The sequence below is a fragment of the Oryzias latipes genome, chromosome 9 (assembly GCF_002234675.1).
Source record: "Oryzias latipes chromosome 9, ASM223467v1".
In the NCBI taxonomy this organism is placed as follows: Eukaryota; Metazoa; Chordata; class Actinopteri; order Beloniformes; family Adrianichthyidae; genus Oryzias; species Oryzias latipes.
This window is the reverse complement of record NC_019867.2, coordinates 32181835-32205261: the sequence shown is the minus strand read 5'-3', so window position 1 is coordinate 32205261 and position 23427 is coordinate 32181835. Positions and strand designations below refer to the sequence as shown.

General features: G+C 42.4%; 1 long non-coding RNA gene and 1 pseudogene across 1 annotated transcript; one reads left to right on the top strand and one right to left on the bottom strand.

Annotated features, from left to right (window-relative positions):
* The window catches only part of LOC101158285, a 39852-nt pseudogene that overhangs the window by 2018 nt on the left and 14407 nt on the right, over window positions 1-23427 (top strand).
* LOC110015678 lies at window positions 21165-22535 on the bottom strand. The gene is made up of 2 exons (XR_002290931.2): window positions 21503-22535; window positions 21165-21429 (listed from the first exon to the last, which is right to left on the bottom strand). It is a non-coding gene; the product is annotated as an uncharacterized LOC110015678 (long non-coding RNA).

Below are 23427 nucleotides of genomic sequence, written 5' to 3'. Positions count from 1 at the left end.
CAGCTGTTTGCTGAAGTTCCATCAGCTGCATGTCTCTTTTCCAGTAGTCTTGCAACACTTTTGCCTGCTGCAGTCATGTTTGTTTGAGGACAAACTTTCCAGATTTGATCTTCCTGAACTTTCTTGTGTGTTTGTGTAGTCCTGGACTTTGGAAAATTTTTGCCAGTTTCATGAACGACCCGGAGAAGCGATTCTCAGCAAACTTTGAGGTCAAGGACACTGGTAAAATTGTTTTACATTATAAGTAAACTGGCTTTATTTTCTTAAAATGATTAAAAACAACATCTGCTAAAACTTTTTGAAAGTGTCCTCCAGCTTTGAGGTGAAGCTCTCCTCTCGGTCTCCATTCTTCCATGTGGACGGCCAATCTTTGGAAATTCACATCAAAGCCACGTGGGTGAATTTGTCTTTAGGAATTTGTTCTGTAGGTTTCCATGATAAACTATGTTTCGTATGCAGGTGTGCGTTTGGACAGGTAGTGAATGGCATGGCCTACGTGGTGTTTGGGGTCATGGATAACGGTCAGCAGAAAAGCCTCAATCACTCTCTCTCTCGAGTGCCGGTGAGAACAGAGCTTACCATTTTTCCAGCGCCGTCATTGGGATCATCCTGCAAAGCTTCATATAGTGAGAGCAGCATGTCTTTCTCTCCTTAGATAGAACACGGAACAGGAAAAGCAGAGCTGAAGAGGGATCACATCACAAAGGCTTTTCATGACATTCGCCAGCTTGTGGGCATGTCCATCTTTGTTTCTGTTAGCGTGCTGACAGTTGGTGGTAAGAGGGACGCTACAGCCTCGTGTCAGTCGTGGCGATTCAAAGTACATTTTGAAACTCTTCAGTGCACACACACGTTTGTGTTCTTCTGCAGGAAGTGAGATGGTGGAGGCGGAGCTCAAGGACATCCACATTGTCACATCGCCCTATTCCATCACTTTTAGAAGAACTCCAAAATATTTCAAACCAGGAATGGTCTTTGACGTGACAGTAAAGTACCAAGCTACATTTGCACTGTTTGACTCTAAACTTTTCTAAGCTGAGTCCTTTGAAGGACTGCCACTAAAATAGCAGAGCACAGCTGACCTCACATAAAGATTTTAATTGTCTGTTTCTGATCGGCAGGTGGAGGTTTTAAATCCTGACAGAAGTCCAGCACAGAACATCCCAGTAGTTGTGAATCCTGGAGCTATCAGGGCCATCACTGTTAATGGGATGGTGAGGCTACCCATCAATGCACCATCTGGGGACCAAAACCTGCAAATCTCTGTGAGTCTTAACCTCTGCAAAAAAACAAGTAATTTGTAAATTCAGTAGAAAAAAAATCAGGATTTTTTTTTAGATATTTGCAGAGAAAACCTGAAATATTGCAGTTATATGTTTAATGATTTCACCTTTTTCTGTAATAAGACATTTTTCTTGGATAGAGTTCTCCGTCAGATGTTTCTCTGGACACTGGGCAACATCTGTCAATTTATTCAAATATCTATTAATTTGGCTTTTTAAGAACATGTTTGCTGCATTTTTGATCATTTAAGTCATTTTAAAAGCTACAACTTACAAAATACATATATGTGGTTGTTGTGCAGCAGTCGAAAAAGATGTCTCTTAACTAACGATTAAACTAGGGGAGCTGTCATGGGACATCCAACACAAATGGGGTGATTGGGCAGACTAGTAAAAACTAAAGTTTTGCATTAATATTTTTGTTTAGTGTATTTTAGTCTGGGTCACACAGGCACAGGCGCAGTTTGTAGGTTTATTATAGAGAATTAAAAATGTAACTCACGACTCTACAAGTAAAACAACCATTAAATAGCCATAAAAATTGTGGGGCTTAACCCGCCTGAAGATGCGTGACCAAGTTAACAGGTGTGGAGGGAAACCTGAAACAAAGAAACACCCCACTCACCACGCCAGACTCAGACCGTGAAGGGGGGGGTCCACATCATCAGGATGACCCCTCCTTCTCCAACCTAGTTCTGGTGAGGCGCTGGACACACGTCATAATAAAAATATTAAAAGACAGAGTGCCACCTCCACAAGAGTCCTGGGTGGGATGCCAGCTAAGACCCGACTGTCCAAACAAGGGGCAAACGCACAAACTGACAACACCTGATCAGCCTGTGAACCTGGTTTACCCTGCTCTAACAACATGTAAAACACGACTACACCGTAAGTGTTTTGGACAGTAAGCTCTATTTTTACACGTTCTGTTTATAATCTTATGGACCAAATTTTTTAGGTACTGCCAGCAGGTTGGAGGGGGGATTTGGGGGGATTTTTGCTGGAGTTGTTCATACAAATTATTGGAAGAGAGGTGGGTGAGGAGGTGAGAGGCAACAGTTTTTTCAAGGATTTTTGCAATGAGTGGAACATTAGAAATTGGGCGGTAGTTATTGAGATTGGTAGGATCTGAACCTGTTTTATTCAGTATGGGGGTGACAGCTGCTGATTTGAGAGCAGGAGGAACAGTTCCAGTCTTAAGGGAGGCGTGAATGATGAGAAATGAGATGAGATAAAGAGGGGAGACTGGCCTTGACCATAGCAGTGGGAATTGGGTCAATTTGGCAGGAGGATGTTTTGGATTTTTTAATGAGTTCAGTGATTTGCTCAACTGATGGTGGATGAAATGATGAGACTAACCAATGGGGGGCGCTGGTGCCGTTAGATTTTGACTTGGATTGGATTGAAGTTGTTGGTGAATGTCATGGATTTTTGAAGAGAAGTAAGAGGCTACGGCGTCACAGAAATCAGAGGAGTACAAATGAGGAGGCAGTGAATTCTGGCAGGTTGTTGTGTGTGAGAGGATGGAAAAAAGGGCCTTTAGTTGCCTTTAGCGGAATTTATCAAACCGGAGAAATATTCTGATTTGGTCTTGGAGATGGAGTCTTTGTATTGGATGATATGGTTATAATACATGTCTTTATGAATAGTTAGCCCAGTTTTCTTGTAAAGTTCTTCTAGTTGACGACCTTTAGCTTTGAGTTGTCTGAGGATTGGAGTAAACCAGGGTGCAGAAACATTGAATCAAAAAGAACTTGTTTTGTTTGGGGCGAGAATGTCCAGAAAATTATGGAGGTTCTAATTGTAGTGGGAGATCAGTTCCTCAGGTAGAGAAGCACTATCAGGACTGGGCAGGCTATGGATGAGTGAGGATAAATTGTCCAGATTAATGTCCCGTAATTTTACGGAAGCTTATGGTGAGTGGAAGATGGGATTTATAAGAACAGAGAGGTTGACATGAAAAGATAACAGCACATGATCAGAATACGGGAGGGGGTCATATTAAGGCAGGAAACAGTCTTTGGTGAGGGAGTTGGTGTCATTGTCCATATGAAAATTAAAATCCCCTAAAATTATAACACTGGGTGGAAGAGTGGAAAGGTGAGTTAAAAGAGCAGAAAAGTCAGCAATAACATTTTTGACTGATTCTGGGAGTCTGTAGAATGCAGCAACAATAGTTGGAACAGGGCCAAAGAGTTGACATACACTTGCATCAAAAGTCTCATAAAAAGGGATAGTCACAGGCGTTATCCTCCAACACTCGCAATAGATCATGGCAAGCCTCCCTCCGCGGCAAGGATGCAAAGTGGTTGCGCGATGTAAACTAACCCCGGAGGGGTGGCATCATTCAGTGAGGTGAAGTCATTTGGCTGCTGCCATGTCTCTGTTAGGCACTTAAAATCCAACTTGTAGTCGGGTAGGAGATCTTGGATGAGATGACCCTTGCTCGTGAGAGAGCGGATGTTCAGAAGACCAAAGTTGGTGGAGAGTTTGGCAGCCGCATTGTTGGCTGACCGAGGTAGACGGGCCAGGAAGTTGTGATTAGCGCAACGACTAAAGTTTCTCGGCGGACGGCGACTGGCGGACCAAAATGACTTGATGGAGTTGAAGTTGGAGTTCTTTTCATGGATGATTCGATGCGAGCCGCGGTCAATGTATCTCCGACGGGGCTGGTATAGGATGTCTGGGTGCTGGAGCAGCGCTGGTGGTGGTGCACTGGTGGGGAATCGAGTGGAGAAGAGTGAAGCTTGGCAAAGTCAGCGACAGAGTACTGGAGCAGGGCTTTCAGTGGATGCTTGAAAAAAGAGAGGATGATCCAGGCGACTCGAATCCAAACACAGTTGATCCACTTTGTAGCAGCTTTGGGAGTAAGCAGCAGGTAAGCTAGCTCACACAAACTGAGTATATGGTGATCAGAGCTCAAACGTTAACGTACAATGATCCAGGTGACAAACTGCAGATAATTGCGAGAAGGTGATAAGTGAGGAAAATGCACATTAACAGCAAAAGACATAGTCCACATGCGTAAGTAGAGCCTTAAAAGTGGCATAAATAGAGTCCAGGGAGCAGTGGCAGCCAAAACATGCCAGCTTTCACTCCAACGGGAAGTCCCAGTTGAACTAACTTTTTGTTTTCACAGGCAAAAACTGATGACCCACAGATTTGACCTGATAGACAAGCATCAGCTTCTATGGTTGCAAAGCCATACTCAACCAACAGTAAAAGTTACATTTCTATTGGTAAATAAAATCCAGGATCACTAAGCATGTGCTATAAATTAAACAGTTTCTGGTTTGGTACATGGCTTATACTAGTCTCACTAACTTTCAGGTGTGGACACAGCTGAGGTGAAGTTAGGAGACAACTTGAAGGTCAACATTATCCTCAACAAGCAGACTAGTCAAGACATCACTTACCTGGTAAAACTTTTGACTCCTGGGGACCACATGTCATAAATATGTTCCCCTGACTACATGTTTACTGAATACTGTGACTTTGTCCCCCCAGATTGCCAGCAGGGGACAACTTGTTAAATTTGGACGTAAAAAAACCAGAGGTCAAACACTGATTGCGTTCTTAGTTCCCATTTCCCAGGAGTTGCTTCCATCTTTCCGTATCATTGCCTTCTATCATACTGATGAGAACGAAGTGGTGTCCGACTCTGTGTGGGTGGATGTAAAAGACTCTTGCATGGGCTCGGTGAGATGCTTTGATGCAACTGTTCATTCTACCTGATGAATGCCAACATGACACTTTCTGCCTATCATATTTTCTTTATACCTTCATGGACTTGTGTGAAACGGACTGCAGTTAAGACTGGAGCCGGTGAGACCAGCCAACTCCTTTGAGCCCCACCAGTCATTTAGTATGAGGGTGACCGGAGATCCGGGCAGCGTCGTGGGTCTGGTAGCTGTGGACAGAGATACCTATGTCCAAAGCAACAAGCACCGCCTCACGCAAAAAAAAAGTACGCCTCTTGTTGATCTCTTGTCAGAGGATTGACAAGACAATGATCCCACTCCATCATCAGATTTTCTGGCGTCTTCGCAGGGTATAACCTTTAGCTGTCCACATTTTTCCACATCAGGTGTGGGACAAAGTGGAGAAGTATGACACAAGCTGCTCACCTGGAGGAGGAAAAGATGGCTTGAGTGTGTTCTTTGATGCTGGACTATTATTTGAATCGAGTCAAGTATCAGGGACAGACAGACATGGTGAGTACATTTCCACTGAGTCAGTAGTTTCATGGACTCCTGTAACAACTTCAGTGTTTGACCAGATGCCGGAGGCGCTGAGGCATGTTCATTGTTCTTGAGAATAAAACATTTAATAAAAACACATTGTTTCAAGGAGTCACAGAGTAGGTAGAAACCCAACACAGTGGAAGACTTTATCCAACAGGGTTAAAAGATGGTATGCTGCAAATCATCTCTGACGGTTTGACTGAACAGACGTGAAACCAGAAAGCCTCATCAGTGCAGTGTGTTCTAAGAAGGGCCAGAGGTGGAATGTGTAGGAAGAGCTTTCAGAAGCTTTAAGTCCAACTATATTTTTATGTATTGTAAAATCGTTTTTAGTGGTCTTTTAATTAAGATTATGCAGTTTTTATTTTTCTGAAGATTCCTGCTATTTCATGTCCACTACACGTGTCTACCACAGATGAGGACTTTTCAAGTTCATTCACATCTGTCTGTTTGTGTTCTGATCTTTTTCAGAGCAAAATTGTTCTGTACCGTTCAGGAGGAGACGATCCTCAACTACCACAGACATTTTAGGTGAGAAACAATCTCCTAAAACCTCAAGAAAGTCCATTTGAATCAATCTTAGTTCTTGGTGGTGGAGAAACAAAAGACACTATCCTCATTTTTTAGATGGAGCAAACTCCACAGTCTCTGCTTTTGCATTCCAGATGAAAATGATGACAGCTACATGGACAGCAGCGACATAATATCTCGCAGTATTTTTCCCAAAAGCTTTTTGTGGACAGAATTCATTCTTCCAGCTTGCCCTGCAGAGTCACCCAGCTGGTAAGTAAAACCCCCGACCACCACTAACACATTACTCTACTTTTGTAGCAATTTCAGAATGTGTCTTTCAGAATGGAGGAAAAGGATGTGTGCAGTGCAGCTTCTAAACGTGGGAAATATCTACAAGAGGTCAGAGTTGAGCCCATGACCACGCGATCAGTGCCGTTCATCATCATTCCCATGAAGGAGGGCCTTGTTACATTGGAGGTGAAAGCGACTGTCAAAGACGGGTACCTGAGTGACGGAGTGAGGAAGGACATGTGGGTGTTTGTAAGTCCAACACATTAACTTTCTCAGTGCCGTTAGGATGCAGCTTTGTTATCCACACAGGTGTTAGCGAGGCGACATTTTGTCAACTCATGTCACTTAATCACATTATTAGTAAACTCACCGCCTAATTAGATATGGTTGGGTGGTGAGCTAACGCTGTTCTGACTGTACATAATTAGAAAAACTATTATCTGCCCAGTAGTGCTAAATATTCAATTCATGTCAGTTATATTTATATGGCTTAATATTACAACAAAAGTTATCTTAATGGGCTTTGTAATAAACATTATAATATCTCTGTCACAACTGAGCACCTCAACAATCCACAGAAATTTTGGAAGGTGATCAAATATTTCTCTGTGAACAAAAGCTCACATGCTCTTTGATACTTTTTTTGAAAAACCCAGTCCGAGTTTATGACCGAGCTGAGGTTTAAAAACTGTTTCAATCATCACTTGATATCATCTGGCCCTTTCTTTGATTCCGAAGGAGCTACATCAGTGCCTCCAGTATAAAATCTTTTGTGTTTTCAGATGAAACCTTTACATAATAATAATAATAATACATTTTATTTATAATGCACCTTTCATTCAATGAAACTTCAAAGTGCTACAACAAGATGTGAAAATAAAACTCAATAAATATTCGCACATTATGATACAAAGGTAACTTAAAACTATAAAAGTAGCACTTAACAAGCATAAAAATAAAAACCATGAGCAATCATATGCTTTTTTCAAAAAAAGGAAATGTCTTCAAAAAGGCGTTAAATGAGTCATTTTACTGTGAATCAAGTTCACAAAGCTCTGAGGACTCTGAATAAAAAAAAACTCCCAGGCCCAATCTGATAGAGCCTTTCTTTTTAAAAATGGCTGTTGATTTTATTGCTCTGCGTCTTGCAATTCTTTTTAATCTGTCAATTGAACATCAAAAATGAACCAACTCCAGGCAAATCTCCAATTTGTGTGTCTGGTAAAAAAATCTTGAATCTCTTGTATGCGATCAACTTAAAGAGTTTTTAAACTCAAACGAGCGTCTCTCAACATTGCAGTCAGGTTTCAGGAAAAAGCACTGTACCGTTACTGCTGCTACAAAAGTGTCATGGTTTGGGTTTCTTTGTATTGGTTTTTGCTTTCTATCTTGTTCTGTCATGTTTGGGTTCCGTTTCCTGTTTTATTTTGAAAGGTTTCCTGTTCTGTCATGTTCTTGAGTTTTACTTCCTTGGTCCCAATCTGCCCTGATCATGTTCACCTGTGTCTTGTCAGTCATGTCTGTATATAAGTCTTGGCTCTCACTGTCAGAAAAAGGGTACGTTTGTGAACACTTAGGGTACAAATGGTGAATTTGTACCCTCAGTGAGTCATCGTTACACCTTCGGGTACTCATATGTACCATTTAAGGATAAACAAGGTAAAAATATGTTTCCAACCGTCAGAGGGCCCATGTTTGGACCATTTATTCCACAAAGGTACAATGACTTGTGTGACAAAAGTAGTAATTCAAAGTGTATGAAATGTCACCCAAAATCATTTAATGAGTTGTTGGTTATTTAGAAAAGATGCACAAAATAACCAAATATATTTAAGAGACCACACATCTTTTAGGACTAGTTCTGAACAGTACACAAGCACATTATATTTTATTGATTGTGCAGAGCATCAAGATAATAACTTTTAAACATGTATTAGTGTGAGCCTGTTTTTTTTTAATGTATATAAGAGCTGTTTAAGTTTTGCTTTTAATTTAGAGCAAAAGCACAATGTAGACAAAATTGACGTTTTTAACCTTATATGGTGTACTTTAACTTGGCCTAAGTTCAAATTAAATAAATACATTTCTATTCTTTGAGCTGCTAATTTAAACTAATCTGCTAAAATAAGCTGCTAATTTCTTCTAATCATACATTCTCATAAAAAAAGTAATTTTTTCTTATTACTACGTTACATTTAGTGTACATATCAGTACCTTTTAGCTTTTGTACCTACACAGGCAAAATGAGTGTACTTTTTTCGGAGTTACCATCATTTTGTTCTAATTTAGTAATTTTTACTCGTTTTAGACTAAAATCATTTCGATTGGCTGCTAAAGACGGTGTAAAAACGTAGAGGAAATATGTTGGAGTAAACCAGCAAGACCACGCCCACTCGACCTTTTTAAGTTTCGTTTCTTCCGCCATTTTGTTATCCCGCAGTGGACGGTGGAAGACAGAGTCTGTGATCGAGGTAAGTCGGCTAATTGCTCAAAAATAAGTTGGAAGCCTGTTTTAAGCAGGTTCGGTTGTTTTATCTGCAAGGAATAACTTTTATCTAGGGTAATGCTGCTATTCCACCGGTGTAAGGAGAGCGGGAGTGTGCTAACGGTTAGCCTCAGCCGTTTGAAGTTCAGCTAAATGCAGCCATTAAATAAGTTAAGCTGTTTTTTATTGGTGCTGTACCGCGCTCCGTTAAATACATACAAATATATATACATTTTTTCACTAGATAATTCTGTCGCCGTTTTACCGATGTACGCTGGCGTTGACACACCAGACCAGGGGTCACCAACCCTGTGCCCGCGGGCGCCAGTGCGCACGCGAGCACCCCTTGTGGCGCCCGCAGGGAATGCACCCAAAAAAAAATCTTTTTTTTTTTTTTTTTATTGAAGCAAATATTCAACAAACAACCACCGCATGTCTGTCAATGACAACAATATCAATTCTGAGATAAAGGTAGACAAAGAAAACCCAAATATGTAAACAAATATAACTTAAAAAATAATCACTAAAAGTAAGGGTCTATTACAAAAGTTTAAATAGATCAAATAAATTACACAATTTCTGGACATTCTTATGATTCATGTAATGTAAAGATTTTGAGAATAGGTTGAGGTGGTTGAGTAATCCATTAATGTGAGGATTAATATTCCTGTCTGTTTTTATTTACATTTATGTTTAAAAAGTTAAAATTAAGTTAAAGTTTTAAAGGTTTAAAAGTTTAGCTTTAGTGTGTTCAATAAATATTTATCTTGTTCGGCTGCAACCTAAAGTCTGTTTTGAAATTAGGCTCCCTCTGCAACTGAGTTTGACCCCCCCCTGTAATACGAGTCTAGAAACTTCATGCATGTTTTTGTGTGTAAAATGAGCAAATAAAAATAGGGCACACAAAAGGAAGTCCTCAAATTGTGTTGTTTTTTTTTTGGGGGGGGGGGGGGGGGGGGCTAGGAGGTTTTTAGTGGCGCCCTTCATACCACTTGGTGCCCATGAAATAGCCCTCGGTCTCAAAAAGGTTGGTGAACCCTGCACCAGACTGACCAGTGTTGCCAACCCCCCCCCCCCCCCTTTTCTTTCTTTCTTTCTTTTTTTAGGAAGCAAGTCAGCTACTTTTGTACGGAGCCCGTGTCCTGACATTAAGATATAAAAATATATCTTGTTCCCACAGGTTATTATGTCGTTCGCACGAAATACTATTCCGTTCCCACAAGATACTATTCCGTTTCCACAAGATACTATTGCGTTCCCTCAAAATACTATTCCCTCGAAATGATTAACTCGTGCGAACGCAATAATTATGTCATGACATGAAAAACAAAAATGATCACTTTATTACTGTCTCAATGAATATAAGAAAAATAGCAAAAGATTTATGATAACTAGGCTGCTTTGTCATATGATGGCTCCTGCTAGGCTACTACTAGCTCCGCCGCAGAGCTCTCTGATGTATGCCGGCATTTGGGCAACTGGCTGGTCTGTTGTCAGACAGCTGATATTGTAGTTTAGGGTCGAATAGGAATAATAATATTCAGGACTTGTCTTTTATTAACTTTAGCAGTCTGTCGCTTTACATTCGAAGGCTATAAGGATACATGCTAACTGACTAGCCGATCATTGATCCTGTTATTAATTTACGTCATAGATTTACAGCAGATACCTTCACATTTCTGTCTGTGTGTGTCTCATTACATTGCATTGAAGACACGGAGGGTGTTTAGAGAACAGATTTATTTATTTAAAAAATCACAGAAGCATCCATCGTATTCACGTTCATTCACATGATGATGATCTGGTACGCCCTCAGTCATCTTGCTGCAAAGGCCGCTTCCTGCCGCTACTTCCGTGTCTCTGTGAGCATTCAATAGGGGTCAAAATGCACTTCAACTGTCCACAAAGCCAATGCTGTTTCTATGCACCATCTAGCTAACCAGCGGTTAAGTGACGAAAAGCGGCTGTACATTTCATCGCTAAAAGTTCGGCAGGGAAGTAGAGAAAATTAGTGTCTGACAGTGACTTCGTAAGTTTGCACATGATTCTACGTTCAAATTGAGAACATGACACGACTCGACCGAACCTGAACTTGCTCTAGGCTAACATCCTGAGGTTGTCTTCAATGTCAGCAACTCTGGCCCTTGACTGTAGCCGCTGTGAGCTCTAGGGTCTAACTAGACAAGAGCCAATGACCAGAGTTGACGGTTCTGTGGGTGTGTCGCTGAACCTATTATGAACAAAATAAGATTTTAATAAATGATCATTTTTCTAATCCGTTTTGTCCCTTTCGGGGTCACGGGGCTGCCGGAGCCTACCACTTGATGGATGGATGGATGGATGGATGGATGGATGGATGGATGGATGGATGGATGGATGGATGGATGTTGTGACACAAACCAAGTTTGACAAGAATCTGAAGCATTTTCAAAAGCATCAGCACTGACACTAACAGCCAAATCTGCTTCAAAAAAGACTGTATCTGCTATTCTTACAGACCCTCAATGATTATTCACATGTTTAATGATTGATCCAAACGTTTTTCCCCAGCCTCCAAGAGTTGTGCTAAAGTCTTTTCAAACGGTGACTGTAAATCCGTCTGATAAGGGGGAAAGTGAGTGTTTTCTATCAACTTTACTTGAAATTAGTAACACCTGAAATAGTCAAAGGCTCAGTGAACCCCAGCAATCTCTGACTGCATTAACCTGTTTCTTCGTAGGTGGTGTACAAGAGGTAGTATTGAACAGCAACATTTCTGGAAGCAATTTGGTTCCAAACTCACCTTCAAGCACTTATCTCTTTGTGTCAGGTCAGCTCCTCCCTTTCAGACTCAGAGTTTTACTGCTGTTCCTGTTTGATCTCTGCATTGTTGACTGGGCTTTGTCTTTGTGTTATTAGCCAAATTCCCAAAGGAGAACATCACCATTGAGATACCCATGACTTTCCTGAATCCATGGACTCACCCTCCCCATGAGTCTGCTGAAATGGTCATGATCCACATGACACTGCCCGTCATCGGAACTAGATATTTGGACAAAACCAACCAATGGGGAGGAGTTGGCCCTCAGAAACGGGTTACGGCTCTCCAAAATATCAAAACTGGTATGATGACATTGAAGGTCTTAGACGTTCATGTAATTCAGAGCTGAAGTGTAATCTCCACTTTTACTTCTGGTTCAGGCTACAACAATGTGCTTGTACACCTTAAAAACGATGGCTCTTTTACTGCATCCAACAATGCTGGCAGCACCTGGTGAGGTCCATCCATCCATCCAACAATTCAATTCAATTCCATTTTATTTGTATAGCCCAAATTCTCAACAACAGTCGTCTCAATGGGCTTTGTATAGGTAATTGAAGAAGTAAAACCTAAAATCAAAAGGATCATAAATACATAGAATTCAATAGGAAAATAGTAAATTGAACTAACAAACTGCCCTTAGACCCCCCTTCTCTGTAAGGAAAAACTCCTAAAAAAACGGATTCCAGAAAATAGAAGAAACCTCAGGGGTGCCCACATGAAGGAGGGATCCTCCCCCAGGACGGACAGGCGATTTACCAGAACTGTTAGAGAAGAATTAACTTATCTAAATCTACAACTACATATATAAAGTCCAGCAGACGAGCTTCATCCAGATGGAGTTGGGGGGACAGTCGGGGGTGCGAGTCGAGCCGTAGACAGGATCCACATCCAGGTGTAGGAGCAGGAGCAGAGACGAGGTACTCGGTCAGGAACAGGAGCACGGATGAAACAACTGGAATCTGGAAGCACTCCCACTCCCCAGGAGGGGAAAGGGGGAAAGAGGGACAATACATGAATCACTGCACCAAAGAGAGGCATGGAGAACTAAATGATAAATGATGATCAAGAATAGAGAAGAGAAGGAAAGAAGTAGATGAGAATAGAGGACAGAACCCCAGTGCACCATAGTTACCCCAGCTTCAACTTCTAGCAGCTACTAACAACAAATAGTTATTGTTAAGTTTAATTTAAACACATTAACATTAAGTTAAATAATCTAAGTAGTCTGACAATAATCCTGTCCACAGAGGAATGTTTTCAGTCTAACTTTGAATGTAGAAACTGAGTCGGCCTCTCTTACATGAGCTGGGAGTTTATTCCATAAGACAGGGGCTTGGTGGCTAAACGCTCTACCTCCAACCGTACTTTGACTAATTCTAGGAACCACAAGCAGTCCTGCATTTAGTGAGTGAAGTGTTCTGATTGGATGGTAAGGGACTATGAGGTCCTTAATATAGGACGGGGCCATTCCATGTAAGGCCTTATAGGTTAACAGGAGGATCTTGAACTTGATTCTGGAATCAACTGGGAGCCAATGGAGCGAAACCAACACAGGAGTGATGTGATCTCTTCTGCTAGTTCCTGCTAACAATCTAACTGCTGCGTTCTGAACAAGCTGGAGACTTCTTAAGGAACTCTTAGGACACGCTGCTAACAAGGAGTTACAGTAATCCAGTCTAGACGTAACAAATGCATGGATGAGTTTTTCAGCATCACTCTTAGAAAGATTTCTGAAGTATACGGCATTTACCAGTGTTTTTCAACCTTTTTTGAGCCACGGCACACTTAAACCTTGACAAAAATCCCGTGGCACACCAGCATCCAAAAATAAAAATAAAAAGGAGAAACTCATATGCAATCTCACATGTTTGTGATAATTGAGACAAAAAAAGCTGGAAGCTGCAGCTGTTTTTTCTAAAAGATGTAATAAAAGTTAAGTTAGAAGATTTAAAAACTGTTTGATTTGTGTTCGTTGTTGTTTCAAGACGTTAAGGGGAGAGACTCATTGTGCGCCAAGGCGCTGTCACTTTAACCAAATGCATCATGGGAGATGTAGTGCAAAAATCCGCAGAACGCAGAAAGACAAGCGGCGTCTCTGAGCTTCATTGTTTTGTTCACTTGCTCCACAGTCTGACACCGGATTCTGTGGAAAGCTACACCACTAAAGACGAGCTTTAGCTGGTATTTTTGTTGGAACTGAGAGACTTTATGAGCAGAATCTGAACAAGGAAGTGAAGACTTTAACCACTTCTGATTGGCCAGACTGATGACATAAGCGACTCGTCGCATTTCGGGCAGACACTCGGCAGAATTGCAGGTTACTCCCCTAGGGCGGGTCTGTTAATTAACCCACCTGCTTAGCGTCCTATTTAAGTCAGGTGTACAATTGTTCATTCTCTCTTACCTTCAGCGCTCATTCTTCGCCGGTCTCCGAGCCCGCGGGTCTCCTTCTCTTTCGGCGTCTTGCCATGTTCCCCCGTCCTTGGGAAGGATGATCCCCATCTTTCTGATGTGGGGTTTTGGTTTCGCCGCGTCTGCTCTCCTTAATTTCTCCTCCGCTCCGCGGGCGGCTGCCGATCCGCGGGCGGCTGACGGCGCACAGCGCGTTCGTTTCGCCGCGGTCGCGTGCATCTGCAGGGGGTGTGCTTTCCGCAATGTTCGGGATGTCCGTGCCCCCCGATCAGGAGTAGTCGGGTCTTCTCGTCTGCCGTGGTCACCCCAATTATCCACGGTGAGCGTCGTGCGGTACTTTTCCCATGTAGTTTTCTATGGCTGCGTCTCACTTCCTGTTTACTTCGGTGACGTCACGCCCCTAAGGACCCTGGGAATTGTAGTTTTTTCCGGGTCCTTTATGATGCACTTCTGATTCTTTTTCTGCTGCGTAGTTCTGCGTCGTCCGGTTGTTTTATTTTATTTTTTTTTCAGGGGTTGTGGGGTCCTTTCTGTGGTTGTGAAGGCTGGCAGTCCTCGTTTGGACAGGTTTCTCATGCTGGCTGAATTTATCGTGGCTTTTAGCATTTATTTTCTATTGCTGTTTTGTTCTTTGGGAGCTGTGTGTAAATCTTGATTGTCTTTAATTTGATGCTGGCTTTATTATTATGGCGGTTCTTCTGTTTGTTTTCTTCGTTGTTGTAGCTGCTGGTTAGTTGGAATGTGAATCAGTGTCTCTTGGACCCGTCTCTGCGCTATGGACATTTTCCCTTATGATTGGTCTCTCTTATGCAGCGTCTATGGCTCATTTTATTCACTCAGCGATCCTCATTCATTGCCCCGCACGTTCTGCTCCGCCTGTTTTTTCCCTGCTCTGTGTACCCCAGTGGGTCCTGCCCTGTCCTCAGGGACTTGCGTCGGCCGCATTAGTGAGTGTGTCGGTCTCGTCGCGGCCTTGTTTTCTCGGCTGGGGGTAGTTCGATCCTGGGCCGCGTGTTCCTGTTCTGGATTTTCGTGTTTTGCGTTTGATCTTTCCCTCTCTATGCCTGGAGTGGTTTTGTGATGAATGTTGTGTCTTCAGGCTTCCTCCACTTGTTCTCCTGTGTCTGCGCCTTCTGGTTTGGGGGAAAAGGATTTAAGAAGAGTGGTTTGTGTTTGACCGGCCGCCAGAATCTACAGCTCTGATGGTTCTTAAGGGGTTGTCCGGTTATTTCATCCTTGGAGATTATATTAAGGCTGTTTCAATATTGAATGATAGTATTGTGTCATCGGTTGACTTGGTTAATTAACACTTTGAGCAACTTCTACCCTGACCATAGGAAATATATCACTTGCGCTCTCAAGCTTAGTTCAAGAGTTAAATCTTGTGTCCACAAGTCAGTCTTCGGTCTGACTTTTCTAAGCAGATGGCACTCTGCTAGATGCATCCCCATTTGGAGGCTTGTTATACTCCGCCTCTGAATGCTTAAGGTTCAGTCTAGCAAAAATAATATCAAAACCATGATCCCTCATGGCTCTCAAGTTCTCTTTTGCAGTATCCAGTCGCCCTTGGCTAAATAAAAAATTTGAGAACCATTAATATCATATACAAGGCATCAAATCCAGCCGAGCTGTAATCCTCTGCTACGTGGGATGTTGACCTTCCTCATCTACAAATCTCCTTGGCTACTCTTCCCATCTACTACTCCTACTCCTCGATGGCCTCCTGAAGGTGCGTCCCTCTGAAACTGTCAAAGGTTACTTTTATCATTGGAATATATAAAACAAAAAATTGGTGTTAAGATTCCGTGCAGGTCATATATTTCACTATTATTTCACTGTTGGAATTTGTAATTATGGTGGTTTCTAGGGTGCGATAAATCCACAATGGGTCTTTACCTTAACTATCTACTAAATTTCACTTTCTCAGATTTGTTTTTAAAAGCACTGTTATTTAATTTATCTCAATCATTTTGAAACTGATCAGTTTCTGGGTTATTTATATATTCTTGTCAAGACTAATACTGCTTTGTTTTTTATCTATGCATCGCATCCTGAGCCTGCGAACCCTCACGCCCCGATCAGCTTCTCCGTTTCCAGGAAATGATGTCACCCATGCATTCCCTGATCTGGTGCTGCAACGATGACTGCTCAACGTACCTATTGCTGCACTGAAAGTGAAGGGGTGGTGGACCTCCTCTGCGTTCCAAGGACACTTCTGGCTTGAATCAATCTATGTCAGCTGCAGAATGAGTGTGAAATTCTTGGATTATAAATGTTGAAAGAAAATTATTTGTCAGGTGGAAGCCTCAAAATTTAGGTTGCTCTAAGTTGTATCAATTCAATCATTTTAATTGGTATGCCAAATGGGAGAAAACTTTGTGGCCGTTAAGCTCGTTGTGGTATTGTCGTTGGAGTTCGTAATAATGGCAGTTATTAAGCCTGCGTTAGTAGCATGCATGATGTGTATATAATGGCGTCGAGCCCGTCATAGTGTGATGGCAGCTTAGAATAATGGATTTTACTAAGCTTGTGTGAATATTATGCCAGATGAAATGTTTATGGCCGTTAACCCCGTCATAGTATGTGATGGAAGCTTCAAATATGGGGTTATTTCATTCATGGCATAGGATGTCATCGGGAGCATTGTATTGGATGTAAGTTTGTGTCATCCTAGGGTCGTCCATGGCGGCTAGAATTATAGTTCCGCCAGCGTTTTGCGGACGTGGGCTTTACGTTCTAAGATCAGGTAGGAGTACTTCTTATGTCGGCTCCCATTTCATTTCTTTCCCTCTCTCTTTGAGGTAGTATGCTCCCCTGGTGAATGGGAGCGGCCCAACGGTCAATGGTGCCGGGGTAAACACATAGCAGATACACTAGATAGCATGTTCCCTTCGTAGAGTGGTTCTCGAACGGGAGCGGCCCAACGGTCAATGGTGCCGGGGTAAACACATAGCAGATACACTAGATAGCATGTTCCCTTCGTAGAGTGGTTCTCGAAGGGAGCGGCCAAACGGTCAATGGTGCCGGGTAAACACATAGCAGGTACACTAGATAGCATGTTCCCTTCGTAGAGTGGTTCTCGAACGGGAGCGGCCAAACGGTCAATGGTGCCGGGTAAACACATAGCAGATACACTAGATAGCATGTTCCCTTCGTAGAGTGGCTCTCGAAGGGAGCGACCCAAACGGTCAATGGTGCCGGGTAAACACATAGCAGATACACTAGATAGCATGTTCCCTTCGTAGAGTGGTTCTCGAAGGGAGCGGCCAAACGGTCAATGGTGCCGGGTAAACACATAGCAGATACACTAGATAGCATGTTCCCTTCGTAGAGTGGTTCTCGAAGGAAGCGGCCCAACGGTCAATGGTACCGGGTAAACACATAGCAGTCATACTGGTAAATGAAATGAAGTGAAGTGAAAATGGAATGCAGCCGAAAACACACCTCATCTTATTTACACACTGATTATACATTCACATTTTCTCTTCTGGATGATCTTGGCGTTGGGGGTTTTTGTTACCCTAAAGCGTAAGGAAAATAATTATCTTAAGAGAAGTCCTCCCTCAAGTAGAAGCCGCGAATGATGAGTATAAAATGCATGGTGTTTAAATTGAATCAGGTTGTGTAATCTTGTTGGCTCCCCTCCAGTCTTCTTTTTCTCTCTCTCTCTTCAGATAGTATGCTCCCCTGGTGAACGGGAGCGGCCCAACGGTCAATGGTGCCGGGTAAACACATAGCAGATACACTAGATAGCATGTTCCCTTCGTAGAGTGGTTCTCGAAGGGAGCGGCCAAACGGTCAATGGTGCCGGGTAAACACATAGCAGATACACTAGATAGCATGTTCCCTTCGTAGAGTGGTTCTCGAAGGGAGCGGCCAAACGGTCAATGGTGCCGGGTAAACACATAGCAGATACACTAGATAGAATGTTCCCTTCGTAGAGTGGTTCTCGAAGGGAGCGGCCAAACGGTCAATGGTGCCGGGTAAACACATAGCAGATACACTAGATAGCATGTTCCCTTCGTAGAGTGGTTCTCGAAGGGAGCGGCCAAACGGTCAATGGTGCCGGGTAAACACATAGCAGATACACTAGATAGCATGTTCCCTTCGTAGAGTGGTTCTCGAAGGGAGCGGCCAAACGGTCAATGGTGCCGGGTAAACACATAGCAGATACACTAGATAGTATGTTCCCTTCGTAGAGTGGTTCTCGAAGGGAGCGGCCAAACGGTTAATGGTGCCGGGTAAACACATAGCAGATACACTAGATAGCATGTTCCCTTCGTAGAGTGGTTCTCGAAGGGAGCGGCCAAACGGTCAATGGTGCCGGGTAAACACATAGCAGTCATACTGGAAAATGAAATGAAATGAAATGAAATGAAGTGAAAATGGAATGCTGCCGAAAACACACCTCATCTTATTTACACACTGATTATACATTATACATTTACATTTTCTTCTTCTTCTGGATGATCTTGGTGTTGGGGGTTGTTACCCGAAAGTGTATGGAAAAATAATTGTCTCAAGGAATTGAAAGGAGCCTTATGCCAAAACGAAGTTGTGAATCAAATTGTGAATGTCATCCTAAAGATGTTGTGAAATAAATGTTCTTCTGCAAGAGTTGTCTGACTGAAATAAGCGACTCGTCGCATTTCGGGCAGACACTCGGCAGAATTGCAGGTTACTCCCCTAGGGCGGGTCTGTTAATTAACCCACCTGCTTAGCGTCCTATTTAAGTCAGGTGTACAATTGTTCATTCTCTCTTACCTTCAGCGCTCATTCTTTGCCCCTCCCTCCTCCCCGGCTTCCACCTGTGGGCTCCGTTACGGGGGTTGTTACCCGAAAGTGTATGGAAAAATAATTGTCTCAAGGAATTGAACGGAGCCTTATGCCAAAACGAAGTTGTGAATCAAATTGTGAATGTCATCCTAAAGATGTTGTGAAATAAATGTTCTTCTGCAAGAGTTGTCTGACTGAAATGTGATTAAGCCTTCAAGAATGATTGGCGGAGACAGTTGCAGGGGCGGGACTTTTCAGAAAACGACTTTAGTTTCAGCTAAATGGTGGTACCGTCATTCTTATCAAAATGTCTTAAATAGAATCAAATAAACACAAAGAAAAAACTTTTTTATGGTCTTTCATATTCCTAACTACTCAGTGTTTTATCAGGGCCTGTTTGGATGAACAAAGAGCTGATACCCTGGAGATGGAAAATTATGTTAGATCAGTTAATGAAGGCAATCTCCCACGGCACACTAGTGCGCCGCGGCACACTGGTTGGAAAAACACTGACTTACACCATCCATGGAGACTGTCTGATCAGACAGAGCATCTCTGAGGTTTTTAGGACCTAGTATAATGACCTCAGTTTTTTCTGGGTTCAAGAGGAGGTCATTAATTGTCATCCAGGTCTGGATCTCTCTAATGCAGGCATTCAGTTTCTCTATATTGTCATTCTGGTCAGGTTTAATGGATAAATACAACTGCGTATCGTCGGCATAACAATCAAAATTAATGCTGTGTTTCCTGATTATGTTTCCTAGGGGTAGCACATAAAGCATAAACAGGATGGGTCCTAAAACTGACCCCTGTGGGACTCCGTCCATCCTTCTATCCATCCATCCATCCATTTATCCATCCATCCATCCATCTTTCCATTCATCCTTTCTTCCATCCATCCATCCACCCATCCATCCTTTCTTCCATCCATCCTTTCTTCTTTCTATCCTTCCATCCATCCATCCTTTCTTCCATCCATCCATCCATCCATCCACCAATCCATCCTTTCTTCCATCCATCGATCCATCCACCAATCCATCCTTTCTTCCATCCATCCACCCATCCATCCATCCATCCATCCATCCATCCATCCATCCTTCCTAATGATTAGGATTTTAGATGCTGTTTTGACCTTTTTCAGTTTTTGGTCTTCTTACGTCTTCATCTCTCTGCATTTACATCCATTTTAATAGAGGAATCTGTCTAATTTGTTTTGACAATTTGCTTTAAAGACACTACTGTATGTTTTCTTTTTTTTACCTGCAGTGCTGACAGTTATGCTGTTATAGGTCCTACTAAGTTCTAACAACATGCTTTTCTGAATATGATTTTAGTGCTGACCAAACCACTGACATACACAGACCTGCAGCCTCAACCAGAGTCTGTGTGGTATCTGTGCTGGTGTTAACTTGCTTTTGGATTGACCTAAGGTTTTAGACCAGTTTAAAATGTCCAAAATCTGGCTTCTTTCTCTGAATGTTATCAGTGCAGCTGATAACATGCCTGGGAGGTTGATGCAGCCTGCAATGCCTCTGCTAAAACAACCTAGCTTAGAAGTATTACTTGGAAAGCACCAGAGGCTGCTTAAGCAAAAACGTCAATGTTTAACATAGTTTTGTGCACAGCACATGCCGACTTTGGTATGAAATGTAATTTCTGCTTCCTCTCCTGTCTTCCAAAAGGTTAACAGCTTATGTTGTTAAGGTACTTCTCATGGCCAATGAGCTGGTGGCCATCAGAAAGGAGCATATATGTGATGCAGTAGACTTTCTAATCCTCAATGCTCAGCTGCCTGATGGCTCATTTAGAGAAATCAACAGAGAGATGATGGTGAGTGAAGACTATCATAAGGTGCCTGTTCTTTTTAAAAACTTCATTAATCATTAACATTGAAAATAAACAGCATTTTATTTCCTCAATCATACTTTTAGAAACTTATTGGTTAAGGTGCATTCAATTCCATTTTTTTCTAATTCATAAAAATAATTTGTTGTGGAAATCAGACAATGTTGATTGATCCCTTTCTATATTTTAAGTTACCAAAATAAAAGCACTGTGAATCTGTTTGGGTAAAAGCAACTTATATTTGAGATACAGCTGCAGTGGTTAACATTGTGATCATTAAATAAACTGAATTTTACATTTCATTACAATGGAAGACGTATTGAAATTCAGGTAGAATTTCTTTTAAGTCATACTATTAAAAAGAAAACGTGTTCCAGTACAATATCGGGATACGTATCGTATCACCAGACTCTTAGTCAATACGTGTTTGTGCTGGAGGGGGTTACTGAAAGCGTCATGACTTGCTAGGCTAGACAGACCCAGATGCTGGAACCCAGAAGGAAGACAACAGATGAGTAGTCGTAAGGAGTTTTTATTTTCTCCGAGGTGGTTAGGGTTGAGGCGTAACCAAAAGGCGGCGAGGTTGAAGATTCGGCGTTGGCTCGTGACGTGGCTGGAGATTCGGTGTCGGCTCGTGACTTGGCTTGAGATTCAGCTATGGCTTGTGACATGATTGGAGGTTCGGCGAAGCTTCGTGGTGTGGTGAGGTAGGTTGGTTCCGTGATGTACTGCTTGGGTAGTCGGAGATTCTGGCGTCCACTGCTGGGTTTGGTGATCCTGAAGACAAGGCAAAGGTTCGTGAGGCGAGAAAAAGCACAGAGCATGAAACTAAGAAGACCAGACTAAGCACCATCAGGGGCAACGAACTGGCGATGGATACTGGTCCTGGAGCTCCTTATGAAGGTCTGGCGGCATGATGAGATGAGTGGATGCAGGTGGGATGAATCAGTGGCCAAGCAGAGAGGGGAGGGGGAGGAGAACTGACAGAGGCACCATGACAGAAAGCTCAGAGTAACAGAGAGCTAGGTGCTACCATTGACTGCAGTCTACAGGTGCTACAAGAAGACACAACCTCATCATAAAAACCTACAGAAAATGAGTAACACTGGAAAGAGAAGCAAAATCCAGAACCACTTCACTTTAATCAACCCCTGATAGGAATACTGCAGGTTCGATTCCCTCCTTGGCCAAATGTCAAAGTGTCCTTGGGCAAGGCGCTGAACCACACCTTTGCCTCTGGTGGAAGGTTGGCGCCAGCTGAGCTGCCACCAATGTGTGAAAGGGACTGTTACTGTAAAGCGCTTTGGGCCTTTGAGGAAGGTAGAAAAGTGCCATACAGGTAATAATAATAATAATAATCCATTTCTTTAAAGCGCCTTTCACAAAACCCAAGGACACTTTACAAAGGTTAAAATAAAGTCACTGCAGTAAAAGCACAATAAATATAAAAAGACAAAAATCAAAAGTGAATCTGGATGGGAAGGCAGAAATAAACAGGTGGGTTTTGAGTTTAGATCTAAAAGTTTGTAAAAATGTCTATGTTCCGGAGGTCAGGAGGGAGGAAATTCCAAAGTTTGGGAGCCGAGCAGCTGAAGGCTCGACTTCCCATGGCGACGAGGCGGGCCGGAGGGACAGAGAGCTGAACAGACGAGGAGGACCGAAGAGAACGAGACGGGGTTTTAATATGGAGGAGGTGGGAGAGATAAGGAAGAGCCAGGTTATGGAAGGGCCTTAAAGGTGAACAGGAGGAGTTTGAATCTGATTCTGGAGGTTCAGTGCAGCTGGTGGAGAACCGCGGTGATATGACTGAAGGAAGGGGTTCTGGAGATGGTGCGGGCCACTGAGTTCTGGACCAATTGGAGCTTGGGGCTTAGACAATTAATGTTAAGTATACGTCATTTACCATTTAATTGAAAATACGAGAGGAGAATTTAGACTCATCTAGATTTAGGTTCATCTAAAACCAGTTCCACAGCCAACCTGCACCTGAGGACTGACTCTTTTCCTAAACAGAGCAGATCATTACTTATAGATGAAACCAGATCAGCTTCACAAAGCTGAGACACTTGGTATTTTTGAATGCCAACCTTTACTGCGATGAAGAATCGCAAACAGTGTGCATTTAACCCAGCCCACATTGAAGCGCGCATTGGTCTGCACACTGCAGCCAGGGCCTCTCACCAAACCGGCTGACCAACCAACATAAGGGTTCAGTGCTGATTAAGTATCGTTCCAATTAACAAGGTACGATCAATCACTAACACTATCTTACGTTTACAGTACTCTAAAATCAGAAAAAGTCTAATCAAGCTAGCCAAGAACAATTCTCATGAAGATTTTTCTGACTTTTAGAGAGAAAAATTGTTGAAAATCATGGAGATAACAAAACGAGAACAAAAGTTCAGTGACAAATCCTTTTAGCCTCATTTAAAATGATGCTAAAGCTAATGCCAGATTTTTTTTTTACAGTCATTGTTAATTATTAAGAATTCATTTTATTACTCAAACATCAAGGCTTTTGTTGCAGTGGAATGGGTAACAAATCTAATCAGCTTGTTGCTTCACAAGATGGCTCCAAATGGCTCACAAAGGCCTGAGAGGAGACAGCCAGAGCCTCAAAATGTCACTATCCAGCAGAAGATGTCAAGCTTTAGATGTCAAAGTTATTAAAACAACGTTTTAATTCATTCATTAATCTTCTTAACCCGTTTTGTCCCTTTCGGGGTCACGAGGCTTTATGTTTGACTTCAGAGACAACGTAGGAATCAGAACTGC